Here is a 20,496-nt window from a genome sequence, read left to right as displayed (position 1 = left end):
AATGCAGCTGTTATTGAAGCTGTGGAGGAATGGCTCACGACTCAGCCAGAGATTTTCTTTGAAGCTGGCATAGTGGCTTTACATCATAGGTGGAAGAACTGCATTACTATGAAAGGAGACTTTTTGGAAAAATACTCCTTATAGGTCAGGAACAATAATTATTGAACCACCTTTGTATAGAAGACTTAACAAGAATATGAAAAAAAATTTGAATGAGTTTCGAAGAACCCGATATTCCCAAACGCTTCTTCCTTTAATTTTGAAGTTTGAAGGTAAAACGAAACTATTTAATTCTACATTAAGGATAGGGTTGTCAAAATATGAATGTTAGTAAAGCTGTAAATCTCAAATAGAGAAATAAGCAGTGATGTTATTCTAATTCTGTAATTTATTTGAAAGAGAGAGAGAGAGTACATGGATAGGTTGGTAAGTACATATAACTCTCTTAGGAAACAAACCGTGCAAGATAAACAAAACATTTTTTTTATTGGATACCGCAAGTGACAAGTATAGATCTACAGAGCATACTAACACAATTTGGTGTGACGAAAATAGGTAGCACTGCGAATATCTTGGAAACAAATTATCCAAGATAGATGATTGTCAAAAAGTATTGGAAATATCTTAATTCAGCAATGGATCAACAATATTACTGATAATGCTATGTATGTATGCTATGTATGATAATGCTCCATATTATAAATCTCTTCAGGAGAAAATAGAAAGTATTCAAAAGAAATTCCTAAGGTATCTCTATTTTAAAACAATGGGAGCTTCCGCTATAAGAAACAAAATATCGTATAAAACCCTTCTAGATAAATTTAACTATGTTAGTTTGAGTAACAGACGTGAGTTTTTCCAACAATTATTTCTCTATAAAATTATGTATTCTTATGTTGACAATAGTAATTTCTTACAAAAAATTGGACTCAATGCTAGACCAGGCTATCTACGTAAGCGACATTGTTGACTGTAGATGTTCCGAGAACTGAAATGTATAAAGGCTCACCATTATATAGAATGTGCAGTAGGTGTAATAGCATATCAGTATTAAACAAAGATCTAAATTTAGCATTACCTCTGTCTCTGTATACAAAGAAGTTAAAAAATATATTGTATTAGAATGTGAATACATGTATTTGTATATACATGTGTAAACCAATTATTTGACTTTTAATGGTTTCTTGTAATACTCTTCACGTTTAACGCTTTATACTCTTACGATAGTTATTATTGTCTTTGTCAGATATCTACAGGAATTTTGTCAGTATCATTACATTCACTATTATGTATAATATTATATTATATGAACTATCTATATTATGTACCTTCTGTAATTGGAGATTCTATTCTCTGTTGAAGGACAATAAATAAATAAATAAATAAATAAATGTGTTTCAAATATAACCCTCACCACTACACTCATGTGATCTCAGTTCTCATTCTTGATATCTGAGCATTTGAGATTAAGAAATAAACGCTTATTCCTAATTCTGGGAGGTCATATGTTTAACCCTGAAGCAGTAAGAATTTCTAAAAACAATGATAGTTAAACTAAAATTTACTCTTCGTGGGTATAACTGGGTAAAATTTATTGTTATGTCTGGGTATAACAAACGATTCTGCGAACTTGAAATATTTTAACAATCAGTTCTAGCAAACCGGTGCGAACTGACTGAATAGCACCACTGGATACAGATGTGATACAGATATGAAAGGTAGGGAAGTCAGAAATCTCAGATAGAGAAATAACAACAATTTATTTTCTGTTAGCGTACAGTTACTAACTGCACAAGCGTCTACAGCTGCCACTGAAAAATTTCATTTTTCCTAATTTGGTATTGTTCAATAATCTCCCCAAAAAACCGTTTGGAAACCGAAAAGGCTGGAAACGAACCTGGTAGTTTCGTTTCATGTGCCAACAACACTTCAGTTAGCATAAAGCTAATATAGCTAGTTGCGTGCATGGTATACTGTATGCAATTGACTGACTGATTGAGATGATTATTTCTTAAAACCAAGAAAATTACAAGTGGTTTACGAGTGGTAATAGAAAGGGATGAAATAGTGTATAACAACTATAGTTTCCAGTTTCTATTAGTATCAGTGACTTTCAGTATTCTTTGATTATATATGATATAATAAGTTAATAACGTACTTGTGTGTAGAAAATGTGAAATGAAATATGTGTTGTTATATTCTTTTATAAAATACAGTATTTGCGCAGTATTCTGTGCATGAGATATTGCCTTTTGGCCTTCTCTGTTCTTAAAATTACAAACTTTAATTATCAAATTGATTTAGTTTTCAATTTACGATACAAGAAACTTAGTAAAAGTAATAAGGGGGACAAAAGTGCAACTGTAAAACTATATTTGTGCCTACTACGCCTTTATTTATTTGTTTATTTGTCAACGTAACAGGCATAACCCCAATTACCTAGGTATAGTATTGGTGTATTACAAAATAAATGTACAATCGTTTTCTTAAACGATTGTAGTTCATGTTAATTTCTTTGTGTTCGGCACACACACACACACACACACACACACACACATATATATATATATATATATATATATATATATATATATATATATATATATTATAAGAAGACCATATTCTCCAAATTGGTGACTTCAATAATACGTTGGTCTTTTTTTCAATAGAAGAGGCCAGAATTATCAGCAGGAGTTTTGTGTGGGGACATGAAAATTTAGTGTCGATATCAGATCCGTAGAATTGAACTCGTTTTGTATTATTTTATGGAGGAAAACCAACCTATCACGCTTCACCTTTGTTCAAATGTAGGGATACAGAAGTTGTCTATCAATGTTAGTATTCATAAGATGAATAAATCCCAGTTCTCTTGTATTCCAAGTATAAACTTAGATTGGATTTTTTCCAGTTGGTGTCGGTATTGCTGTTGTGATGGGGTTCCAGATCACAGCAGCATATTCCAGTTCTGATCGGACATAGGAATAATACATTTTTGTTAGTGTGGTAATATTGTTAAATTCCTTTCCAGTTCTAATTATGAACCCTAACATCATGAGAGATTCCTTAACTATGTTCACTATATGGTTAATAAATGTTGGTTTCGTATCAAATGTAACTCCAAAGATCTTTGACCTGAATTTAATCTATTTAGTAAGATCTGATTAACTGAATAATTAAACTCTATTTGATTTTTGTTTCTAGTAAACGATAAAATGTTACATTTATTAATGTTTACATTAAGATTATTAAGAGGACCACTTAGCAATATTTTCCATGTCAGGTAAATTGAGAAAATCATGGATGGTCTTCATCTTCCAGTACGTTTTGAATCATCTGTAAAAAGCAATTTGTCATACTATCAATGAGATCCTTAATAAATAATGTAGAATTCTAGAATATGCAATGTGTTGAAGAACTTTATTTAGTATTCTAATATAAATACTATATTTCAAAGTAAGTTTTTAATACAAACCAAAGAAATCTGATTTAAACCATATATTTCCAAACCGGTTAAAACCAAATAAACAATTTTTTTTTATTATTATTATAAAAACCTGCTTTTTCCCAGCCTTGTATATGTGTACAGGACAGGTAATCATGAAAATAAAAATACAGATAATTTTCTTATTGTTAATTGTAAGAATATGCATTTGTTACGTAATGATATGTAAAGTTGTAGACTCAAAAATTATTACCAAATCTGTTTCTGTCGTGGATAGCATAATTTCAAGTTTAAAGGAATAAAAAAAACATTAAACATTAAGTGAAAACAGATATACATAGACGCTAAATATGCTTTAATTTACATATTATAATGTTTCTTTTTCTTTTTTTGTTAGTTGCTTTTAAATATTGACATCTAACGTATTACTTCAAAATTCCATTCTACCACGCCTATTGCCAAATATAGTGACAGCAAGTAAAAACATAGAAATATAAGTGACTTGTCAATATATTATAATGAAAAACAAGTTTTGTCCCATCAGCCCTGGCCACATTCAGTTTTGTATCCATGTATATTTTATAATCTTGAAATCTTTAAGAAACAATTTTTATATATACGATTTTAATTAATAAAACAAAAGAAATTCTTGTTTTCTGTTACTGCTCTGCCATCTAGTGGCTAATCTTTTGAGAAAAACAAACAAAAACGTCCCTGGACTGAAGCTAGCTGAGGCTGAGCGAAGGGATGACATGTTAAAAAAATGACATCATTGTGTTACTAGTCTCAGTTCGTACGCAGTCAATCTTGTCAGTTATACCCTGCTGTAAATCTAAATTTCATTCCGGAAGCTACCGTGATAAATCTTTATTTCTAGCAGCGACCTCATTAATTTCCGAAGAAACCTGTCCTTTTCTCAAACTCCTTCTGCTGGACTTCTCTCCGTACTTTCAATATATGAGCTTACATTGTCTTCTTCTTCTTCTTTTTCTTCTGTCACCATATTCTTTGTTGTTTTTTCTCTTTATTTCTTTTTTCTTTTTTTCTCTTGAATTTCCTCCTTCCAAAAATTTTCCCTCTCGATTTTGTTGCAAGACAGTGTGAGGAGTGTCATCTATCAGAGCCATCTCGGGGACAGAAAATTAAATGTTAGGGAAGGTCTCCTCTGAATCTTAACGCTATATAGTATTTCTCTCTCTCTCTCTTTCTTTCGGTCTTTCTCTTATCATTTTTTATTCGTTCTCCTCTTCGTTTCATCACTTTTTCCGTATGAGCGACACAAACAAGTTAAAAGAAGGTGCAGACAACAGAATGTGTTTTCTTCGTCTCTTGCACTTAGAGGACTAATTGACAATGAATCTTAATTGACTGTGAATCTTTTATAGATATTTACTGACGGCGTACCTATTCTTTTATTGGTTTTCATTCTTTACGTTGTGTTCTGCACGTAACAATAGATGCAGAATCATATTGCATAGATATAAGATAAATACGGTTTTTGTAATTGTACATTACAATCAACAGAATTGTATAGGCTATACGTAAGTTACATTATTTCTGTTTGAACAACACCATTGACTTTCAAGTAATTTTGAATTAATTTTACTTTCTTTAAATTATTTTATAAATGATTCTCTTACTAATAACACTAGTCGACAAAAAAAAAAAAAAAAAAAAAACTTTTTCTCTGGCACACGGAAGAAAATACCTGATTCTAATAGAACTTTTCACGTAGAATTAGAATCTGCAATAAGTTTATCTTCATCACTCTCAGTTTTCCCGTGACAGAGGGATTTTCGGGAAATTTCTCCTCAAATTTCCATTTTTTTTTTTTTTTAACCATTTTCATACCTGTAGCTCGGGTAGCCTTAGGTATATAAACACACAAATTACGTTGTATGTTAGCTTGATTTATACTTAGTAAGCCCTCTAAGTTTCATAAGAATGCATTATTCTTTCTAGAGAAATAAATATATTTATATAAAAATATGCTATGTGTACTGTTCATTTTACCATATTCATTAGTGCAGATAAAATCACATATAACTTCCACGAAAATTACAATATAAGCACGGTTTATACCTCATTGGATTTGAAATACAGCATATTTTCAATGATGTATACACCGTGTCACCATTTTTTTGTATGAGGGAATTTCTAGAGGGATTTTGTTGGAAATTCCTTCCAAAAAGTAGTTTATAAGATTTCTTGTCTTAACTTGCTATTTGTATATAGGGATACAGAAACAGGAACTGCACTAAAACATAATTTTGTATACTTAATAAATAATACAAAAGAAGTGAGTGGTGTCTTCTTAATAAATGAACACTTACTTACCTTAACTAAAATGTTTTAGTTGTCGACTTTCTTCTGTGTTTGGCTTCTGGAACATCTCTTTTGAGTGTCCAACAGTAATCCGCTAGCATTTGTGAACTCCACTGTCCCTGGTATCTCTTCTCCATGGAGGAAATGTCCTGATGAATACGTTCCCCATGCTCATCACTAACGGCACCAAGGTTTTCAGGAAAGAAATCCAGGTGGGAGTCTAGAAAGTGAACTTTAATGGACATGTTGCAACCCATTTCTTTGAATGATTGCATTAAATCACTCACAATTTCACGGTAATTTGGTTCTTTCTGGTTTCCTAAAAAAAATTCTCTGTTAAACATTTAAATGAACACCAAGCTGCTTTCTCAACCGGAGTTAAGAGATTATCAAATTTTTGGTCACGAATCAAACATCTTATTTGGGAGCCTACAAAAATCCCTTCCTTGATTTTAGCGTAACTAACCCGAGGAAAATTTTCCTTGTGGTAACAAAATCCTGCATTACTTTTGTCCATTGCCTTAACAAAGTTTTTGAAGAGCCCCAACTTTATGTGAAGAGGAGGTAGAATTATCTTAACAGGGCTCACCAGTGAGAAATAAACAACATTCTTTTGTCCAAAAGTTAATACACACTTTGGCCATTCCTTCTTGATGTAATGTTCCGCTTTGTCCCTGCTGTCCTATTTGCAGAGGAAACAACAATATTTCGTATAACCAAGCTGCAAACCCATTAACAAAGAAATAACTTTTAAATCACAGCAAACGGTCCACTTGTATTTCTCATACTGAATTCTTTCTAACACTATTTTGATGTTTTCATAGGTTTCCTTCATATTAGTTGCATAAGCCAAAGGCACTGAAGGAAATTTGTTGCCCTTGTGCAAAAGGACAGCCTTCAAACTAGTTTTGGAAGAGTCAATAAACAATCTCCACTCTGTACTTATATGTGCATGTCCAAGTGTATCCATCACAGCACAGACATTATTACAATACACTAAATCATTTTCTTGAGAGTAGTAGTTTTGAAACTGTATGATGGTTTCGAAAAATACACACTTTAGTGTCACGATTGAACAGATTCCAGCCTTTAAGTCTAGAAGCAAGAAGTTCTGCCTATATCTTGGTGAGTTTTAAATCCCGTACGAGGTCATTTAGTTCACCCTGAGTTGTCAGATGGGAATCCAATGTAGATGTGCTTCTTACATAAGTAGGCTCATCTTCTTCATTTGGAACTTCAGTAGTTGCCTCAAGTACGTAATCCTCATTTACCGTAAGATGAGCAGGAAATACTGGTACAGGTGATTCTGCACTGTGTGGAACTGGCCTAATTGCTGATAGCAAATTAGGGTACTGTACTGTGTGCTTAGATGTACTCGTTATTCCTTTTATCTGTGTCATAGAAAAGTAGCAGTCTGAAGAATCATCGGTACTGCGAAGTTCATGTTTCATTCAACATTTGCCCACCCAGTCAGACGTTTCACGCAAGTACAACAAATGTAGTGAGGAACACAATTCTTATCTTGGTCTCCTACAGCAACCAAAATATAACTGATAACACTTCATCACAAGTGGAGTAAAACATCGACGTTGCGATTTAAATGTCAGCTCTCCACATACATAACAGGAATTGTCCGGGTGATTTACACACTTCCTCGGCATCTTGTATCCTGTAAGGTATTATTAACATATACACATACGAATCTACACTCCATCAATCATGAAGCAGCACAAACGTAATCTAACTCAGTGCATCACCACAGAACACAATCTATTCGAACTTCACAATGCACAAGCACTTCAACTTACACGCAGCCACATCTAAAACACGTCCAGCTTGGAACGTCTCTCAACGCTACTAACAGTCATCAGGCTACGTGAGTCATCAATTTTTTATGCATTGTTGCCAGATCAAAATATTAAAAAGTGACTTATTTTCCACAGAAAGCATGCGTGTAATTGTGCTTGTATTTGAGTATCCATCTATGTGCCGACAATAATACGTCAACGTTAGGTTTTTGTATTTGATAAAAGTCTTGCATAGTATATTCTTTATTACCTATAAATAGACACAATAGTTTATATCTCTAGACAGAATAATGCGATTCACATGAAATTAACATTACTTATTAAGTAGACATAAAACTATGTTTTAGTGCAGTTCCTGTTTCTGTATCACTATATACAAATAGCAAGTTGAGACAAAAAATCTTATAAACTACTTTTTGGAGGGAATTTCCAACAAAATTCCTCTAGAAATTCTCTCATACAAAAATGCCGACATGGTGTACACATCATTGAAAATATGTTTTATTGGAAGTCTAATGAGGTATAAACCGTGCTTGTATTGAAATTTTCGTGGAAGTTATATGTGATTTTATCTGCACTAATGAATATGGTAAAATATGGTAAAATGAACAGTACACAGCATATTTTTATATAAATATGTTTATTTCTCTAGAAAGAATAATGCGATTCTTATGAAAAATCAAGCTAATAAACATACAATACAATTTGTGTGTTTATATACCTAAAGGTACCCGAGCTACAGTTACAAAAATTGTAAAAAAAAAAAAAAATTAAAAAAGAAAAGAAAAGAAAAGAAAGAAAGAGAGAAAAAAAGAAATTTCCCGAAAATCCCTCTGTCACGGGGAAACAGGGTGATGGAGAAAAACTAATTGCAGATTCGATATCTACGTGAAAAGTTCTATTAGAATCAGGTATTTTTATTTCTGTGCTAAAATCTTGTTGACTGGTGTAATTAATATTTAATATATTTTGTGCTTAATGTGTTGATTTTACATGTTCTTAGAATCATAATAATTATAATTTATGAAATTTGTAAGAACTAAGTCATCCAAAATTACTTATAAGAATACATTTAGTGTTACTATTACAAGTAGTTCTTCCTGCCGAGCCTTCGGACATCTGTGTACTATCTTCTAAAATCGTGCTTACTTCTAATTGTTTACACTTATTTTTTCTTTGAATTTGCCCACCAACTTCCCACAACTTCTTTCTATACTTACGTATTTATTTAAGAACTCCGTTACACAGGCAAGCGACAGCGGACGTCACATCTACTAGCCTCAGGCAGGCAAATAATAGCATATGTAGCAACATCTACTAGCCTCAGGCAGGCAAATAATAGCACACGTAGCAACATCTACTAGCCTCAGGCAGACAAATAATAGCACATGTAGCAACATCTACTAGCCTCAGGCAGACAAGTAATAGCACACGTAGCAACATCTACTAGCCTCAGGCAGACAAATAATAGCACATGTAGCAACATCTACTAGCGTTAGGCAACCAAGTGATAGCACATGTAGCACAGAGTGACATTTATACATGTAAGTGTATACTTCAGTAAAAATATTCCCATTTATATATTATCAATTGATTGTTAAAATCATTTACTGTGTACATTAATTCATAATTATATATTTATTATACAGATCAAAATAACTATATACTCAATAATACTGCGTTTAATTATTCATTCACTAATTATACACACTCTTTTACCTTCTATTATAAAGTCTCTGCTTCAGTAGCGTAAAGAAACGAATTGATGAGCCGAAAAATAGGCGAAGGGTTACGTAGAAATATCACGTCAATTACGCTAACATCGTAAATATTGCTACACCAAAATAAATGTTTACTGGACTTGAGTTCGTTGTTTACTATCCCAACTGTCTTGTATCTTAACAGAATGTTAGTAACATACATTGTCATCAACGTGATCAAGATACGAATGAAATATACAGCATGGAATCAAATGATAGTAGGAAGCATCTCGAGTTAGTATTTACACATTGTAGGATTTATTGGTGGCATTGCTATGCGTAAAGCAAAGAGAAAAAGGGAATGCAAAATTTCTCGAATGACTTCGCTTAATGAAATCTATCTGTAGGCACAAAAAACAACATAAAAGAGCAAATCTAAAATGGATTTAACGTTTACCGCAGTGCAGATTTACTGTACGGATTCACATATTTGTAAAATTTATAGAACAAATTTGTGATAATATTTTAATGGACTAGAGTATAAATAATCTAAATATGTTATTCCTTACCAGTGAGGTACGTATCTACGTAGAAACACATTAATGAAAGTCTCACCTATTAAGCATGGATTCGTCATAACGTAGCAAGTAATCACAATATACAATGCGAAGTGAAATGAAGTATCTAAAGTCAGTGTGCTCTCATGACACGCAATCTTAGAAGTGTTCGAGAGTTAAGGGATCTACATATTTGTGAAATTTACGTATTATCTTTTTTGGATCACAGATGTGCAAGCATTGATAATATATCAAGATATTACCAATAACGTCCTTAGTAACACACTAGTAATATTCCAACACGTTAGGTAATTGTTTTTGTGCCATATGCAATGTTTTCGCTATCCACGTTTTCGCTACCCACCATCTCTGACGCGCGTGCTTCCTACGGTCGTAACCAAATGCTACCACGTTCCCTCTGTACTGTGCTCCTGCCCTGATCTGGTAGATAACATTCGTACTCTTCAGTAGCCACCAAGCACAAGTTGCTAATGTCTTCCGCACATTATCGTGTACATACACTAAAGCCCTTCTAAAGTGAATCTGCACATTGAAATGGAAATTCACACCCCAAAATGATCTTTTAAGGTACAGAGAATTGATTTACTGAAAAAGAAGTATAGCCTATATGCAATGAATTTGTATGTGAATCTGTACCAAAAAAAAAAAAAAAAAAAAAAAATGCTGCAACCGGGCCGCTAATCCCCAGAGTTTTACCAAATTCCTAGTACGATTTGAAGTCATATAATACCAAATGATTGTGTATTAAATTCGAAGAGTTCATTCCAATTTTGAATAAATTGTTTTGTAACAGCAAAACGTTTATCTTCTGTTCTTTTTTATGGTTCGAACAGAAAGTTTAATTCGCCTTATGCTTTATTCATGAAGTTTATGTCTAACTTTTGGTGCAGATATGGAATATGCTGCCCACGTTATTAATGTTTGAGAACATAAAACTTCTAGCCAGATAGTAGGGCTAGCAACAACTTCAAAGATAACTCAAATAGTAATGTTCCAGCAAGAAATGAATAATAAACAGAAACAAGCAGTAAAATAAGATCATAAAAGTGAATAAAATTAGCAAACAAACTGTAAGACTGGGGCATAACATGATTACACTCTAATAGATCTTGTACTTATTTTTTAGTGCAATGCTTTGACACACATAGACATACACAACAAGGAAGAAAGAACATTGTGTATTTAGCGAGGAGGTAAAGAGAAGAGAGTCTTCTTTGTTAGAATTACGTTTGTAACCTCACAAATAGTGTTTAATGTGTATGATGATGTTTCGTTATGTTCAGGTGACACCAGGTCTGTCCGAGTTACTCTAGGTCACGAGTCTATTCGGATCACCGTTCTGATGGGTTCAACTGTCTTTTGTTGGTTTTGTTGTTGTTGAGTTTAACGTCTCTTTCAGCAGTGCGGCGGGACACGTGGACCTACATCTTAAGATCTCCCGCCGAGAATTGAACTAGGGGTCTCCCACGCCAAAGACGCATACGCTAACCGCTTAGAAAGTTCTGTGACTACCTTTCGGTCTTCCGGATCATCGTTATTAATTAGTGACCACTAACGTCATTGGGTCGCGCTCGCACAGATTCGAACTCTGGTTCACTATTCACTTATAGAGCTTATGCTCAATTATTGAACTTAAGCCCAATTGTGCGCAAAAGCAGGCTCGCAGTTTTTGGACACCCCTGTACTCAGAAGATCTAATATTCCTCAGCATGTATGCGAGAAAAATATTGGGATTGCACCCCTACCTCCCAACTAATCAAAGACAGTTCGGCAATAGCTTAGGCTTTAATTTCAACACGACATAAGCTTAAATTAAAGAAAACGCTTGTGAAGCCGAGAATTTTCGTCACAGCTCATTACGGGCGCAATCGTTTTGTTCCCTTAGCTTCTCGCAAAATACACACAATTCTCTCATACAATTCTTCTTTCTTGGGCGTCTCCCCCTACCCCTAAAACCTAAAAAAAAGAAATGTCCTTCCTATGGAAATGATATGACCCTTGATTACTATCCTTAACAAATATTTAGGGTTCATCACAGCAATTAAGGACAGCATGGAGAGGGATGGAACTATATATGAAACGAAAAGTAGCCGCCCCTCTCTCTCTTCATCCCAACCCCCACGCGTGCTTTCTTTTTCTTTCTTTTCTCTACTTTCATCATCACAATCCCCCCATCCCTCCTTTAGACTAGTCCAGTTATTCTAACCCTCCACATACACACCCTAACTCTACACTTAATCTTCCACCAAAGACATACATACGTGCCAGGTCTAACACAAACTTATGAACAATTTGCCCATCCTCAAATGCAATTTCCTTTGCTCTTATATAAATATCAAACTGATATTGTCAGCACCGGAGAACACTCACAAACATACACACACACACACATTTATATGTATATATATTTGTTCAGGAGAGTGTGTATATATACACATACATATTGATTAGACTAGAGATCATCTAGACAAGAAATATACTTTTAGGTTTGCCTGTTTAGGTTTGTGTCTCCATTCGCTGGCTTCCTCAGAACAAACTAAGAACTTCTGATATTAAAACAGAAGAGTGGCAGCCAATAAAGGGTTATTTCTTCGCTTCTGGTGCTAATAAAACGATGCGAGAAGGGTAGAAGGATAAGCAATATAAACACAGAAGTGTCACACACACGCGTCAGATTCTATTCTGACTTGATCTTTGAAGTCTTAGCGGTCATTGAGGAGTTAGCTTTCAATATTATATGTAGTAGCGGCTCTTGAAAGGTTTTTCGACTCGTTTCGTTAATTTATGTACAAAGTTTGTGCCCTGATATCTTTCTTAATTTCATTTAGAAGTTATCAGAATCCTCCGCATTATGAGAGGTCCCTGAAAGAGATATAATAACACTTAAACTATAAAACTTATTGGAATATATCGTTTCATGACTTACGTATCCTTAAATGTTGATGAATGCTCATCATTTCATTCGTAAAATTATTTATTAATTTACAGTTTCTATACTATGAATCAAGTAAGAATAAAACAGTGTTTCAGATCTACGACTTAGGTTGTCCATGACACTCGAGAAACTGCAATATATTTGTAAGCAAGGTATAGTCAACAAATTGTTCTAGGGGCCCATGACGTATTTATTTATTTAACAATCACCAGATACAGCTCAGAGGCCATTTTATACTGGATATCTAACAACAACAACAACAACAATGGAAAGGATTTGGAAAGGTATCGGTCAGGGCCTGTACAGTAGGATACCATCCCGGCATTTACCTGGTAGGACTGAGTAAAACCCTGGAAAGCCTCAGTTAGGATGGTGAGCAGAGGGAATCGAACCCACGACCTCCCGAATGCGAAGCCAACGCTCTATCACTTCAGCTACTCTTTCAAGGGGAAGCTGGCTTAAAAGCAAATCCAAAGATTGTTTTAAGGATACGAAAGCATTAATAACTTATTATATATACATACGTACATACGTATCTACGTACATATTATTATTATTATTATTATATTTTCAGTATGTTACCTTATTGGAACGGCAATCCATTATATTAGCTTGACTTTTCGTTTATGTGGTTATAAATGGGATTAAGAAAACGAATTAAAAAAAAAAAGCTAGAAGAGAAATTACAAAGGATACTCAATAAGTTTTGTACAGATGGTTATAATATTATTAGTTGCAATGTGATGATGAAATTTTAGGCAGTTGCCATATGAAGATTGGCTACAAGACCATGTTACTCAATGTAGCCTCCAACTGCTGTGACACAGCTCGTCCAACATTCTTTCCATGCCATTGCACTTCGATAAAATTCAGGTGGATGACGTTAACACCATTTTTTTTACACAAGAAATGATGACCTTGTCACTGTCGAATATTTTTTTCGCAGGTGGACTTTCAGATCACCAAACAGGAAGAAATCCGAGGAGCCAAGTCTGGACTATAGGGAGGCTGAGGGACGACTTCACATCCCATTTTCATGATTTTCTGCTGTGTCATCATGACTGTGAGGTTTGGCATTGCCATCATAGAGTTCGATAACCTTACCTTGCAGTTCTGGTTTCTTGGTCTGGAAAGCTGTCTTACATTATCCAATGATAAACAATAAGCTGTCTTGTGGTTATACATCTGTCCTTTAGGATGATTTCATGTATGGCTTCCTTGTTCACATCGCTCACTGCATTTGATGGTCTGCTACATCTTGGTTTGTCAGAAAGAGTGAAATAACTGTATTTATACCGCTGCAACTAACGTTGGATATTGGCGTGGTCCAATGTGTGATCTCCATAAACTGGAAGCAACTTCCTATGAATTGACGTGACTGATTCATCAACGTTGACAGGTCTTGATTGTGTCCATTGTGGTTTACTTGTGAACAATATGAAACAACAATTATTATGATCTTGAAGCCAAAGGATCAAAATATATTCACCTAAAATCTCATCATCATATTATAACTATAAAATAATAATAATAAAAACTATACCCATCTGAGGAAAACTTATTAAACGCTCTTTCTAAAATCAAACTAAAATACTGTTATGCAATAATATAGAAATAAATTCGTATTTGTGTGGGTCCACTTAGGCAAATGGCTGTAACAAAGTGGATGATTAGTTTTAATTGTTTTAGTTACCTGTAAGGTGTTGGCGTGGTTTAATATTTTGAAATATTTTCTTTAAACATTCAATTATAAACAATCTTTACTTACTGTAAGTATCAGGGGTAAAAGTGCGGGGGAACGCGCGAGACGCCGTCCCCCCACCTCGGAAAAACATGTACAGTGTCCCCCAATTTCTAAAAAAAAAAATACAATGGGCAAAGATAGGCAGGGGGAACGGAGTGGCGTCGTCCCCCTACCTTTTCAGATCCACTTTTACCCCTGGTTAGTATTATAAGTTTAGTACACGTTACAGGCGAGCTCAATTGGAGAAATGAGCGATCTCACATCCCCCTTCTGCCTCGTATATATATATAGTGTCGGATCCAAGAGGGGGCTATAGGGGCTATAGCCCCCCTTGACGCTCAGATATACACTGGATAAAATGGACTTCAATCCTGATTTACACTGGATAAAACGGCAAAATATGGTTCAGCCCCTCCCTTGATCATATCCTGGATCCGCCCCTATATATATATATGTATATATTTGTAATTTCATAAATTTGGATTAATCGTTTCAAACTATGTACGTGTATCTTGAGCCCCTGAATATATATGCAGGGGATATATATATATATATATATATATATATATATATATATATATATATATATGATTGTCGCAGATTATCTTGCCCTCATGGGAATTCATAACTTACGCTTAATATTTCTGCTATTAGAAAAGTCTAAAGACATCTCGATCTTATCAAAGAAGAAAAAGAATATCAGAGATCTTATACGTACGTTATTCCTCGTGAAGCTGTTTTTTATTCTAAATTTTAGGGATCAAAAACAATATGAAACATTTAGGCAGTGAGCTAGACACTATTTATAAAATTTTATTACATTAACAAATAACTGCATCGAGGTTTTTTTTTTTTTTTTTTTTTTTTTCTTATAGACCAGAAATATGTCAGATCACAGTTTGTAACACAATAGTCGAACACGCAAATTTCTGCTGTAAATGAAAACTCGTGGTGGCGAACAAATAGGTTTACGAACAACTCTTGTGCACAATTTTTCTCTCGGTTTATAAACAATATTTTGGGGTACGAACGCGCACACATGCATATAGCCACAATTCCACGTCTAGTAATGCTTTTGCTTTTGCGTATTTTTACATTGCTTTTAAATGGTATTTGTCACAGTGCTGTGATCAAAAGCTACTTTTTGTTTCTTTTTTTAACAATTTGTGTGTGGTTTTTGGCCCTCACATTGTTTTATTTTGTTTAATTTATTATTATATGTTTTTAGAAGGATTACTTTATTTTCATTCTATATTTTTCATTCCAGAAAACACTTTAAAATGTAATAATAATACATCTACATACATACATAAAGTACCATGCTTCTACAGCTAGAACGAATTTATTTATTTACAGTAATTTCAATGGGAAAATTTAATTTCGGTTTACGACCAGCGTTACAGAAGCGATTAAGTTTGTAGTCCGAGGGTTCACTACTTTATAAACTAGTAAATAGCGTATTTTGAAACATTATCATATTATTTATTATTGAATTACAGTGAAATCTCTTTTAATTGGCTTCTCTTTAACCCTCGTATTACCACGCGGGAGTATTCTGACTACCCCAGGTTGATTTTTTCCAATAATAATTGTATCTGAAGAACTAAAGCCTATGACAAACATCTTGGCATTTCAGCTAAACGAATAAAACGCAAACTCTGGCGCGACGTTGCCAAGTGGTAAAGGAGTGTAGCTATGGCTAAGCAGACAAACTACAGCGCGATCAGGTAACAGGAGATATACGTGGGATGTGTACAAAACAAACGTGGCAATACCGCTGGCCTCTCATTTGCTAGCAGCATTTAAAGGGAACTTGGAGCACCGCCTTCAAATGCCAAAATGTTTGTCACGCCGTTTACATATTTGTGGTTACATGACTTTGTCCTAAAATGGTTGAAATTGTATTCACACTCTTGATTAACCCATTTCTTTGTTTTTATAGTTACTATTGACTGGATATATTAATGAGGTTGTGAGACTACCCTGCTTGGTATGGAATGGCTTATTTTATTATTTGTCAAAAATGAAGTTTTTTACGAAATATTTCTCTCATTCATCTTCATTAACTATCTTTTCCACTGCTGAGTTTTACTATACCTCCATTGTTTAGCTCAAATAACACAATAGTGTTCTGTGTTGAGATGAGATAGACGTTCACTGTTGAGCTGAAATTATGAGTCCAGATTTCAACTGCAAGTAACGATGTTCAAAGGACTATCTAAAGGGGAGTATTGGAAAGTCTAGACAAATCCGATGTCAGTGACAATGAAAATGAGTGGAACATTCACAATGAATTAAATGAATATGTGAAATCTCTCAAGAAAGACCAATTTCACAGCAGTAAATGAAGTTAAAGATGATATATGAGAAGATAATAGACATGCACGTGAGCAAGTAGAGGAAGAAGATGAAGACATTGGAGACTGTTTCTAGGACTGGATTAGAATTTTCTAGGGAACTACCAAAAGCTGGATTTACGCCGACTTCACATTTTGAATATAACACCTGGCCCAATGAATGATGGGCAAACATTCAAAACAATAACAGTTATTTTTTGTTATTTATTTCACCTAAAATTCTGATCGTTAATGTCGAGGAAACGAACAGGGAAGCAAAAAAGAGAAATTTCTATTTGGAATGTAGCTAATTCGTCCAAACAAAACGCATGGAAGGATGTAAGTACAACTGAAGTATATGCTGCATTAGCAATTTTTATTGCGGCTGGTCGAACTTACGGACATCACACAAACGCTTCAGATCTGTGGAGAAGTAATGTAGCTTTTGACAATCTTTCTTTTCTGCTGTCATGTCAAAGTGTATGTAATCTGAAGTGTATGTTGATCAAAAATAAACCTGAATGAACATATTTAAAAAATGATATTTGTTATTTTGAGGCTTAGTACTAGTTCACTGCAACGACAACCAAAATGTATACATTTTTCATTTTACAGGTGTCCAATACTGAATTTCTCTTGTGAATGATACCAAATTCATTGTACTTTGCATCTATGATCAGTTTGAAAATAACAAAATCTAAAAAACAAATCTTACACTAAATCACAAAATTTGTATTGGGGTAGTCAAAATACTCAGCTCGGTAAAGTAAAGGTGTCGAAAAGTTTGGTAACTAGAGGGTTAACCAATCACATTTCAAGAAGTAAGTCAGTTTCGCTATCAGTTAACGTCGGTCCTCCACAATAATGTACAACTCCACATATGACACACTTTTTAAGGTAGATTTTTTTTATACTTCTATTTTTAACAATAAACGTGTTTTCCTTCTCTTAATAAATATTTTATAGAATACAGTACTGTAATTTATTCTGTATTGAAAACCCAATCGTTTCTTTTCTTCAGTTTTATGTTTTTCTTTTATCAATACACATATACTACCATAAATAAGTGTGTAATAATCTACTGTGTTTTACTCAATATACAGTATGTCTATTTAGATCAATTGAGTATCACTGAAGCAGCTTGTGGTCAAAACTTCTGATTATGGCAACTTAAATTTATCTAACTATAATACCATAAACCTTTAATAATCATTACAGATATTTTATACAATTTGGGAGCTATAAAATATTGTGATTTTTCGCTTTAACCGTTTTTTCGTTATCCGACCAGGGTCTAGGCCCGTAGTGATCGGTTAAGAAGAAATCTACTGTAGGCTATTTGCAAAAAGTTTTTTTTTTTTTTTTTTTAATAAACAAAACGTGACCACCGCAGTGAATATCCTTTCAATGTACAGTCAGCGACAAAAAATTCTTTCAGTTTGATGAAATTAGTTTCGTAACTAACTTGAGAAAGGAAGGATAATTTGAGTACAGTTTTTGGTAAATTAAAAAAAAATGTATTTATCTGTATGTTCCAGCCATACTATCGTTATTCCCAAAAATAAATTTTACCAAATAGAAAGAACTTTTGTCGCTGACTGTACATTTATATTCACGAGACTTTTATTCATCATGAACAGACGTATTTCAAACGTACTTTGATTAGTCTGTGTGACTGTACACGAAACCTATAACTTCCTTAAGCAGGAATGTATTTAAAAAAAAAAAAAAAAAAAAAAAAAGGTGTGGTGTACCTCACATGTCCCGACATAATCACCTTAAAGAAGAAACATTCCTAAATTATTTTTTTCCTACTTATTTATTGGCCCTATCTATCTCTTTTGTTCTAAGCCAATGTTAACAATCTGTCCTTCAACCGCCATGATTGCGCTCAACAAAAGTTCTTGCCTCCATGATCGTCAACTAAAAGAATTATGTGTTGTGTTAAAAGTTTTAAACGACTACATAAAAGTTATCTTTTATAACTCACGTTTTAAACTATGTCAAAGTTTTTATTTACTCGGATAATAACCTGCTTCAAATAGTTTTAATTGTATATATATATATATATATATATATATATATATATATATATATATATATATATATATAACGAAAAACATTGATATGTTTGTGTACTACATAAATCGACAAAAGAAAAAGAAGAAATGCTTGGTTACTCTTAATAAAATGAAAGAAAAAGAAGATCAAACAGGGAGCAAACACAATTAAAATTAAATAAAGGGTAGTACCAATAAAATTTAAAAGAAAAAAAGAAAGTCGGTGAAATTTCCCCAAGAAATTTTTTGAATAATCTACCATCCATATCCAAAAGGGAAAAGTTCGGTAATACAAAAATACGTACGCAGGTAACGATATAATATTCTAACGACAATATTATTGTTAACTCCCAGTGTGATACATAAAATTTTTTCGTGATAAATGTGGAGTTAATTAACTAAAGACTTATTTCTTAACTTCGTTTTTTTTTTTGGAGGGGGGTCTGAGATTTTTATCATAAACATCGTTAGAGGCATTTCGAGTGAATTAAAAAAAAAAAAAAGAGGATCGTAACACTCAAGATCTTCAAGTGTTAGACTTCAATGTTAGTTGCCTCCTTTAACAGTACGATGACATTAAAGCTTACAATACATTCTTGGCTAGTTAATAAGAGTAATAAAAAACATTCTTGTGAGTTTTTTCTTCTTTCTTATAGTTGTTGTCATTGTGTTGTCTTATTGTTGTAACTATGTGAACATGGTAAAGAGCAGCATCTTCAAGTATGTATTCACGTATCTAGTTAACGGAAAGTAAAAGAAGAAAACGGTCTTAAAGTAAGAATATAGTGATATTTTTGAATTAAAACATATTCTCAATATAAAGAGTAGTACCTCGATAAGTTATGCACACGTAACCACGTGACAAAAAAAAAATCATCTCCATGTACACAATTCTCCACACCAACCATAAAACTTTCTTTGTGGACAAAAGCTTTTTTACCCATATGGTCTGCCATATAAAACCTAACCCTTAAACACATAAATGTACGCACAATGTCCTTTCCCCATTACATGGATATGTATGATAATCAAATGCTCTTTTATCAACTATTTGTGGGATGATCGTAAAAATGTAGTTTTATCACACCCGCTCGTCCAGATTGTGAGAAAACTCTCAGCGAATAAAAGTTGGGATAATAATACGTTATTATAACAACAATAATAATAATGTAAAGGGTTAGTGTATAATACTTGTATGAAGAATATTTCATATCAAAAAAAAAAAGTCTACCTGAAATCCCATACAAGTTCGGTTGTAATAAGATATTCGTTATGTCCTTGGCCATCTATTTCTGTTATTCTGCAAGAATCAGCCTAAATTTTAGCAATAAATGTCGGAAGATAATAAATTTGCATTTTTTTTTTAAATATTGTCGCTATACTTGTATAACGAGAACAGAAACTTTAGCATTACGCTTCTTTTAAGCTAAAATAGTAATACAAATATCTTACAATTTTACTTAAAATTGACTTAAACTAGTCATGTTGCTATTTATTATTAACTCCCTTTTTTTCAACAAATCTAAAATTTGGAACACAAAAATTTAAATCAGTCCAACAAATTACAT

Source organism: Thermobia domestica, chromosome 1 (genome assembly GCF_964235325.1).
Source record: "Thermobia domestica chromosome 1, izTheDome1.hap1.1, whole genome shotgun sequence".
Taxonomy (NCBI): domain Eukaryota; kingdom Metazoa; phylum Arthropoda; class Insecta; order Zygentoma; family Lepismatidae; genus Thermobia; species Thermobia domestica.
The sequence above is the reverse complement of the archived record's forward strand: the minus strand, read 5'-3'. Positions refer to the sequence as shown.